The 10,409-nt window shown below is 46.2% G+C and overlaps 1 long non-coding RNA gene across 1 annotated transcript; it reads right to left on the bottom strand.

The window, feature by feature from the left end:
- Positions 1 to 674: 674 nt before the first annotated feature.
- Positions 675 to 9,994, bottom strand: LOC140479413 (uncharacterized). The gene is made up of 2 exons (XR_011961025.1): positions 9,961 to 9,994; positions 675 to 1,550 (listed from the first exon to the last, which is right to left on the bottom strand). It is a non-coding gene; the product is annotated as an uncharacterized lncRNA (long non-coding RNA).
- Between the last annotated feature and the right edge of the window lie 415 nt (positions 9,995 to 10,409).

Raw genomic sequence — 10,409 nt, 5'->3', positions numbered from 1 at the left:
TCAATCCCCATCACAAAGCCTATTCTCTATCCATCACTCAGAGACACCTGCAGGCAACACAGAGTAACACACTGACACTTCGTCAGATGCCTGCAGGCACTGCAGAATAACACACACACACACTCAGAGACACACCTACAGGCAACACTGAGTTAACACGCACACACACACACACACACACACACACACACACAGAGTCAGGCAGCACTGAGTAACATGCACATAAAACTCGCTGCCTGCAGGTGTCTCTTTGAATAGCACACCCACACTCAGAATGACACCTACAGGCAGCATTATGTAGTACACTCACTCAGAGAGACACACAGCCTGCAGTGTCAGTGATTGGCCTCAGATCATTTCAGGTACAACACAGCATGCAGCAGAGAGTGCACAGTGCGATCCCAGCACCTGAGTTTAGACCAGAGAGTGAACACGGAATGCCTCAGATTGTAATTATTGAATCCCAACAGCTTTCAGTTTCTATTCTGTTTGGAATCTTGTAACCTCCACAGGTTCCAGACCAACTGATTATTTGAAACTGATTGCTGATTGGCTGTCAGTATCATCTACCACGGATTGACAGGCCATGTAGCCAATTGTGACAATGTCATGCTGACCTGCAGCTTATCAGCTGAATGGAGTGGTCCATTTCCAAAGCACACAGAGACAGAGACTGAATCTTCATCAACTTTATTCCCTTTTCCAGAATGACATTGACAAAAAACAGACAGCAATTAACAGCCCAGACAGAGGAAGCTGCACAAATTCACAGCTACGATGGCTTTTGAGGAAAACACTTGTGGAGATTTTGTCAATAGCATGAGAATCCTGCCCTTCAAATATTGACAAAAAGCTTCAATTGGAACTGGCTGCTGATCAGGAAGGAGATCTGATTTATTGAAGCAGAAATCTCGAAGGTTCACATTGTTTTGTACAGCTGACAGCCTTCAGCAACTTCAAGAGATTTTACTTGGCATCACAAATCAACCCTCTCCCAATCAAATAGTCCCAGAACAGGGAGAACATGGGGTTTGATACAGTGTAAAGCTCTATCAACACTGTCCCAATGAACTACCTTTACTCCTGAACCTCAGAAGTGTCTCTGAGTCAGTCCTGAGAAGGAAGAGAGTTGAAATTCAGTGCTGACAATGATCTTTGTCCTGCCAGCTCAGCCCTGTTCTATTTAAAGTTGTGTCTCCTCTGTGGACTGTCTCAAACACTCTACACACATTCTGATCTCCTGATGCTCTTGCTGAGGGGAGAGGGGAGGGTCACGTGGGTGAGGGCACAGGAGAAGCGAGCGTTGGACTCCCAATCAGACCCAGAGAGGGTCAGCAGGCTGCTGACACTGTAGGTGCTGTCCGAAGATCGCAGGTAGTTGCTGGTCTGAACCCCGTCCGAAATGACTGCACCATCCTTCTTCCACTGCACCTCCAGCTCATCGGGATAGAAGTGATTGGCAAGGCACACCAGGGTGGCAGTGCCCTTGGCATCGACCTGCTCCGGGGAGGGGGGCAGCAGGGTCAGCTTTGGCTGAGCATTGTCACGGCCTGAAAGACAAGAGAAACAATTTTAATCCCTGCCATTCAAAGGGATTTCAATTCTCAGAATATTCACTGATAAAATGTTTGAATATTTGTCTCCAATGCCTAATAAACCACACAAAAGAATTTACATTTTTTAAATTGATTCTTGGGATATGAGTGTAACTGGCAGGAGCAGAATTTTTTGTTCATCCCTAATTGCCCCTGAGAAGGTGATGGTGAAAGAGAAGGGACAGTTTTGGACCATCGTTTGGGGAATGAACGTGGGCAGCAGGGAGAACTAAAAGATGGCGATCATTTCAGTGACAGTGATCAGAACTCAGTGAGATTGAAATTAGGGATGGAAATGGAGAACCATGGAGCAAGTGTAAAAGTTTTCATTTTACTGAATGTTTCAGTAATTCAGTAAAAGTGGACTGGAACCAGTGACATGATGGGAAATCAGTGTCAGGGCAGTGGGAGCCCTCAAGTGACAAGACAGAGATCGTTCAGAATCGGTTCCCACAATGAGTAACGGTGGGAAACTCAAATCTAAACTCTTAGGCTGGGATGTCAAAAGGCAACCATTGTAGGGAAGACCAAACAGGGAAGGTGATGTTGGTTATCTCGAGTTCAAACCTGCAGAAAGCTGATAGGAGGATAGAAAATGCAGGATTAAAATTGAACAGGACCTGAGGAAGGCAAAGAGCTGTAATGATGAAATATGTCCAAGTGAATCAGGGAAATCCTACCGAACAAGAGGATTGGGGTCATGTACTGACATGGATTGGGAACTAGTTGGGAGACAGGGCAGGAAGAACAAGTCTTTTTCTGAATGACAGGTAGTTACCAGTTGGGGTACCACATGGGCCAGTCCTTGGTACCCAGTTATTCATAATATAATAGAGTCAAAGAGTCAGAGAGACCCAAAAGGCCCATCAGCCCATTGTGTCCACATTGGTCAAAAAACAACAACCCAATAATTCTCATCCATTTTTCCAGCATGAAGGAATTGGATGCAGTATGTGTTCAAGAAGGAATGAGATATATTTCAACAATCAAAGAATGTGTGGAGAAAGCAAGAACGGAGACTATGTTGGATGATTGGCCATGATCATATTGAATGATGGAGCAGGCTTGAGGGGCTGAATGGCCTCCTATGTTGATGTTTCTATCTGTTTCTCAGATATCGAAGGAATGTCTCTTGTCAATTTGAACCTGGAAGTCACATGTGAGAGGAGGTGGACGATGTGGCCATGGTGATGAATGAATGCGGGTCAGTAAGGTGGTTAAGAAGACACATGGGATAAACTGTTTTTCTTTTTCCCTTGATGGAATGAGGGCATTGCTGGATCGGCAGCATTTATTGCCCATCCATAATCGCCCAGAGCGCAGTTTAGAGTCAACCACATTTCTGTGGGTCTGGGGTCACATGGTAACGATAACCGTTTCGTTCCCTAAAGGTCATTAGTAAATCAGATGGCTTTTTCCTGACAATCAACGATGGTCATCATTAGACTCTTAATTCCAGATTTTTTTATTGAATTCACATTCCACCATCAGCTGTGGCAGGATTCTAACCCTTTTCCCAGAACATTATCTAGATCTGTGGATTAAGAGTTCAGTAATTATATCATTAGATCATTGCCTCCCTTATCTCATTATTGGTTGACAGTGAAAGCAAGGAGTTTGTTTATTCTGGAACTGTATAAAACCCCAGTTAGAGCACAGTGAGAGAACAGTGTACGGTTCTGGTCACCACATTACAGGAAGGATGTGATCCCACTTGTGATGGGGACAGAGGAGGATTTTGTCAAAAATGGGGAGTTTTAGCTTTGAGGAATGATTGGTTTGGCTGGGATTGTATTCTTTGGAACAAGGAGGCTGATGGGAGATTTGATCGAGGTGTAGAAAATGATGAGGGGCCTGGATAGAGTGGGAAGGAAGGACTGATTTCCATCAGCACAAAGGATGATAACCATGGGGAGAGATTGAAATTAATTGGACACAAAGTTCGAGGGGAATTGTGGAGTAATTGTTTTCAGCCAGAGGCTGGTGGGATCTGGGACCCACTGTCTTAAAGGGTTGGAGAGGCAGAAACCCTCATCATATTGAAAAAAAAACACTTGGATATTCATTTGAAACAGTGAAACCGCAGGCTTATGGAGCAAGAGCTGGAAAGTGGGATGGAGCTCGATATCTCTTTAACAAACCTCCAATTAAGCTAGTCCCATTTTCCAGCATTTTGCGCATATCCCTCTAAACCCTCCCTATTCATGTACCCATCCTCTTAAATGTTGTAATCATACCCTCCTCCACCTCTTCCTCTGGCAGCTCATTCCATACACACACCACCCACCACGTGAAAAAGTTGCCCCTTCAGCCCCTTTCAAATCTTTCCCCCGTCGCCTTCAACCTATGCCTCTCGAACTGGACTCCCCAACTCTGAAAATAATACCTTCTCTACTCACCCTTTCAATGCCCCTCATGATTCTATAAACCACAAAATGGTCACCGCTCAGCCTCCAACAATCCAGGGAAATTAGATCCTATTCAACCTCTCCCAGTACCTGAAAACCTCCAACCTTGGCAAAATTCTTGTAAATCTTTTCTGAAGCATTTTAAGTTTCACATCATTTTTACTACAGCAGGGCAACCAGAAGTACACATAGTTTTCCAAAAGTGGCCAAACCAATGTCCTATACAGCCGCAACAGCTCCCAGCCAGTCAGACAAAGGAGAGTCTGAAGATGTAATCTATTTGGATTTCCAAAAGGCCTTTGACATAAGGTACGAGCCCATAGAGTTAGGGGCAAGGTACTGGCATGGACTGAGGACTGGTAGGTTGATGTATAGCAGAGGGTGAGGAAAAATGGCAGCTGGTGACTAACAGAGTTCTGCAGGTGTTAATGTTGGAACCATAACTATTCATGTCATGCGTTAACAATCTGAATGAAGGAAGTGAAGACATTGTTGCAAAGTTTGCAGACGATATGAGATAGGTGGAGGGACAGGTAGTGTTGAGGAAGTGGGAAGGCTATAAAAGGGCCTGGATAGGCTCAGAGAGTGGGCAAAGAAGTGGCAGATTGAATACAGTGTGTTACAGTGTGAGGGTATGCACTTTGGTAGGAAGAAGAGATGCAAAGGCTGTTTTCTAAATGAGGAAAGCCTTTGGAAATCTAAAGCAGACACCTCATTCAGGTTTCTCTGAAGGTGAACAGGCTGGTCCAGTTTATGCTTGGGAAGGTAAATGAAATTATAGCATTCATTTCAGTAGGGCGGGAATACAAGGGCAGAGATGTACTGCTGAGGCTGTGTAAGGTTCTGGTCAGACTGAATTTGGAATATTGTGAACAGATTTGGGACCCATATTCTAAGAAACAATGTGCTGGCATTGGAGGGATTTACAAGAATGATCCTGGGGATGAAGGGCTTGTCATATGAGGCGTGGTTGAGGACTCTGGGTCTGTACTCAATGGAGTTTAGAAGGATGAGGATGGACCTTATTGAATTTTATGGAATACTGATCAGCAAAAAAAGAGTGTATGCGGAGATGTTTCCGAAAACAGGAGAGACTAGGTAACCAAGGCACAGCCTCAGAATGAAGGGCCGACTCTTTCGAGCTGAGATGAGGAGGAATTTCTTCAGCCAGAGGGTGGTGAATATGTGCAACTTATTGCTACAGAGGGCAGTGAAGGACAAGTCACTGAGTGTATTTAAGACAGAGATAGACAGGTTTGTGATTATTAAGGGGATTGAACGTTCCTGTGGAATAGGAAGGAGAATGGGGGTGAGAAGCATATCTGCCAAGATCAAATGGCAGAGCAGATTCAATGGGCTGAATGGATGATTTCTGCTCCTATTGCTTAAAGTCTTCTGGAGAGTTTCCCCAAAACCCTGGAACTCTGAACCCACTAGACTGTGAGCCCTGCTGGACCTGTTTATCATCAGAACTTTGCCAAGAGATGACCAAAGAGTGGAGAGAATTTGCACCTATGTGGGAATTTTAGGATACTTCCCAGCTCCTGGAATACCATGAGTGTAGGAAGTGTGGTCAGTGACAGCAGTTGGAGCTCCGGGTTTCGGAGCTTGAGCAGCAGCTGGTGTCAGTGCGGAGAGTCCGTGAGGCTGAGAGTTCCATGGAGAGCATGTTTCTAGATGTGGTCACTCTGCAGCTTCAGAGTATGCAGGGAGAGAGGGAATGGGGGAGTAACAGACAGGCCAAAAGGACCAGACAGCTAGTACAGGAATCCCCGAGTGCATCCCACACGCCAACCAGGATTCAGTTCAGAATCCTGATGAGAATGATGGTTCATCTGGGGAGTGCAGCCAGAGCCAAGTCTATGGCACCATGGGGAGGGCTCAGCTGTATAGGGGGGCACAAGGAAGACCGGAAGAGCGATACTGAGAGGAGATTCGAGAGTGAGTGCAATCGGTAAGTGTCTCTGCAGCTGCAGATGGGAATCCAGGATGGTGTGTTGTCTCCCTGGTGCCAGGGTCAAGGATGTCACTGAGCGGCTGCAGAGCACCCTGAGGGGAGACGGGGAACTGGCAGCAGGCGGGGTCCACCCCGGTCCAAGTGACAGAGGGAGAAAAGGGATGTGGTCCTGCAGTCAGAATTTAGTGACTTCGGGAGGGAGTTCAGAGCAGGAGCTGAAAAGTAGGCATGTGCACATTACTCCCAGTGTCCCAAATAAGTGAGAATAAAAACAGGAAGATAAGACAGAAGAATAAGAGGCTGGAAAGAGAGTCTAGCAGGGAGGGCTTTAGATTCTTAGGGCATTGGGACTGGCTGTGGGTGAGATGTTACCTGTAAAGACTGAATGGGATGCTCCTGAATAGAGCTGGGACTGAGTTCCTGATGGGTTGATTTGTTGCGACTGTTGGAGAGAGTTTAAACTGACTTGGTAGGGCTGTGGGAGCCAGGGGGGATTATCAGAGAGAAACACCAAGGTTCACAGAATCGTCAGTGTAGTCCAAAGATCACCATCAAGTGAAAAGTAGAAGAACAAATCTGCAAGGAATTTGCAGGGTCTGTCAAATCACGACAGAGAGTTGTTATAAATGGGGTGGCTGGGGATGGGGTGGTGGTGGGGGGTGGGGAGGGGAAGAGCTTTAATTATCCTCATAGACTGGGATAGTATCATTGTGAAGGGCAGAGAGGGGCCAGCGTTGTGAGAGGGTGCTCAGGTGAACTTTCTCTAGCCGTGTGTTTCCAGTCCAATGAGAAAGGAGGCTCGGTTACACCTGGATCTTGGGAATGAGGAGGCACAAGTAAATCAAGTGTCAGTGAGAGGACATTAAGGGAAGAGTGATCATTGTATCATAAGTTTGAGGGTGACCATGGAAAAGGAATCCAGTTTCGAAATGATTCACTTGGGAACACACAGACTTCCGTTGGGTAAGAACACATCAGAGTGACTGAAGTGGGGTTAAAGGTTGCAGCAAAGTCCTGAAGTGAATAATAAAGATCGTAGTTCAGGGACAGTCGATGTATATCCGAGGAATGGCACTCAATTCCTGGCTGTTTTGAGACAGAAGTGGTCGAAATATTGTAATAAGAAAATGGCAAAAGTGTAACTAGGGAGTGAATAGGTCCCCTTAAAGATGGCTAATTCACTTAGCCTGCACATTCCTGTACACTTTGGGCAATTTAGCATGACCAATCCATCTAACTGAGACATCTTTGGACTGCGGGAGGAAACTGGAGTACATAAAGGGATAGTCAATGTGGTTTTGTGGATTGGAAATCATTTCTCACTAACTTGATTGAGTTTTTTTGAAGAGGAAACAAAGAAGATTGATGAAGGCAGAGCAATTGACATTGTCCACCTGGATTTTAACAAAGCATTTGACAAGGTTAGCCATGGTAGACTGAGTAGGAAGGTTAGATCACATGAGTTCCAGGGTGAGCTCGTCAGTTGGATAAAAAAATGACTTGAGGTAGGAGACAAAGGGTGGTGGTAGAGGGCTGCTTTTTGGACTGGAAGTCTGTGACCAGCGATGTGCCATAAATATCAGTGCTGGATCTACTATTTTCATGATTTAAATAAATGATCTTGATGAGAATATTGTCGGTAAGTTTAGTAAGTTTTCAGATTACACCAAAATTGGTGGTGAAGTGGATAATGAAGAAGATTATCTCACAGTACAGCAGGACCTTGATCAGTTCGGCCAATGGCTGAGGAGTGACAGATGGTGTTCAATTTAGATAAGTGCAAGATGTTGCATTTTGGAAAGGCAGGCCTTACACAGTTAATGGTAGGGCCTGGGGATTAATGGTAGGGCGTGGGGATTAATGGTAGGGCCTGGGGATTAATGGTAGGGCCCTGGGGATTAATGGTAGGGCCTGGGGATTAATGGTAGGACCCTGGGGATTAATGGTAGGGCCTGGGGATTAATGGTAGGGCCCTGGGGATTAATGGTAGGGCCTGGGGATTAATGGTAGGGCCCTGGGGATTAATGGTAGGGCCCTGGGGAATTAATGGTAGGACCCTGGGGATTAATGGTAGGACCCTGGGGATTAATGGTAGGGCCCTGGGGATTAATGGTAGGGCCTGGGGATTAATGGTAGGACCCTGGGGATTAATGGTAGGGCCCTGGGGATTAATGGTAGGGCCTGGGGATTAATGGTAGGGCCCTGGGGATTAATGGTAGGACCCTGGGGATTAATGGTAGGACTCTGGGGATTAATGGTAGGGCCCTGGGGATTAATGGTAGGGCCCTGGGGATTAATGGTAAGGCCTGGGGATTAATGGTAGGGCCCTGGGGATTAATGGTAGGGCCTGGGGATTAATGGTAGGACTCTGGGGATTCATAGTAGGGCCCTGGGGATTAATGGTAGGGCCCTGGGGATTCATGGTAGGGCCCTGGGGATTAATAGTAGCACCCTGGGGAGTGTTGTCGAACAGAGTCCTAGCAGTTCGGATGCACAGGAAGGATGTTCTTAAACAGGAAAAGGTGCAGAAAATATTTACAAGGAGTTTGCCAGGAGTGGAGGGTTTGAGCTAGAGGGAGAGACTGAATAGTCTGGGGCTCAGAGGTGACCTTACAGAGATTTAAAAAACCATGAGGGGCACAGATTTGGTAAACAGCTAAGGTCTTTTCCCTAAGATGGGCGAGTCCAAATCTGGAGGCATAGGTTTAACAGGAGAGCGGAAGATTCAAAAGGGATCCGAGGAGTACAGACGGCGGTGCATATATAGAACAAGCTGCCAGAGGAAGTGAATGTGGCGCATACAATTATAGCATTTAAAAGACATTTGGATGTACACATGAATAGAAAGCATTTTGAGGGATATGGGCCAAATGCTGGCAAAGGGGACTCAATCAGTTTAGGATATCTGGTCGGCGCAGAGGAATTGGACCGAAGGGTGTATTTCAGTGCCATACAACTCAATGACTATGAGAGGCTGGACCCTGAAGTGCAGGAAACTGAGGGGTGACCAGATAGAGGTTTGTGAAATCCTGATGGGGTGAGATAATGTAAATAATTCAGGAGGATGTCAATGTTTTGTAGAGAGGGTAGAAAACACTCCCAAAGATTGTTCCCGGAATGAGAAACCACAGTTATGTGATAGACTGGAGAAGAGATGTCTGAGAGGGGATTTGTTCGAGGAATTCAAAATCAGGACGGGTTTGATCAGAGCAAACGGGGGAAAAAATGTTCCAACTTTTGAAAGGATTGAGAGCTAGAGGCCACAGATTGGAAGTGATTGGTAAAAGAAGCAAAAGTCAAATAAGAAAAAAACATGTTCAGCCAGTGAGTGGTTAGAGTATGGAATGCACTGCCTGAGAGTGTGGTGGAGGCAGCTTCAATTGAAACATTCTGAAGGGAATGAGACTGTTATTTGAAAAAAAACAATGTGCAGGGTGATAGGGAGAAGGCAGGAGAATGACACTCAGTGAATTGCTCATTCAGAGAGCCAGTATAGACAGGATGGACAGAATGGCCTCCGTGTGCGCAGTAACAATTCTGTGATTGTGTGATTGAGCAGAGTTAAAGCTGGGGGAGGTGGGAGCTCGGTGTCTCACTGTGCTGCTGCTGCTGCTGCTGCTGCTGCTGAGGTCAGTGAGATCAGAGACTGGGACAGGGAGCCAGAGCTCACATCAAACTCTGCCCGTGTCCATCACACTGAGACTGACAGGAGGCTACTCAATGAATTCACTCCATGCTGCAGGAATGGGACTACAGGCTGCAAATGGACAGAGCTCCTCCACACGGTGAGTAAAACTGACTGACTTATATCTTGCTGTTTAAAGGGGGCAATGTGACTAAAGAAATACAGCTGGACACCCTGTTAGACACAGTGCTCCTCAATCAACCATTTCATTCACCGCAGCTCCCCACTAACACCTTCAACAATTCAGCAACTATATTTTAGAAAGTGTATTTCAGTATTGACAGGGTTAATAATGGAGTATTGAGGTTTACTTACTCAGTCTGAGCTTGGTTCCTGGACCGAACGGAAGCCACAGTGCGAGTTCCCAGTGCAGAGGCTGTACAAAAACCTCTGCTCTCTGCTTCCCTCTTATCACTGTCAACCTCTGTCTGTCACTGGCTGTCTCTCACTAACTCTCACCGTCTCCCTCCCCCTCTCTGTCTCTCCATCATTCATGTGTCTTTCTCTCTCTCTCTCTCTGGGTTGTTTCCAGCTGGGCTCGGGAGGTTTGTGAAATTTATTTTTCGATGTGACATCTTGCAGCTGCACTTCACATGTGGCCATGGAGTGTAAGAGGGAAACTTGAGGCTTTCAGTTCGCGTTGAGACACCACGGGGACTGGAGTGTGTCGTGGACAGTAACAATCTTAGCATGGGGTAATTTGTTCAGTTTCATTTAGATCTAACTGTGGGTTATGTCAGTTCAGGCGGTGGGACTGTGTGTCC

Source organism: Chiloscyllium punctatum, chromosome 7 (genome assembly GCF_047496795.1).
Source record: "Chiloscyllium punctatum isolate Juve2018m chromosome 7, sChiPun1.3, whole genome shotgun sequence".
Classification (NCBI taxonomy): domain Eukaryota; kingdom Metazoa; phylum Chordata; class Chondrichthyes; order Orectolobiformes; family Hemiscylliidae; genus Chiloscyllium; species Chiloscyllium punctatum.
This window is presented reverse-complemented; position numbering and strand designations above follow the sequence as displayed.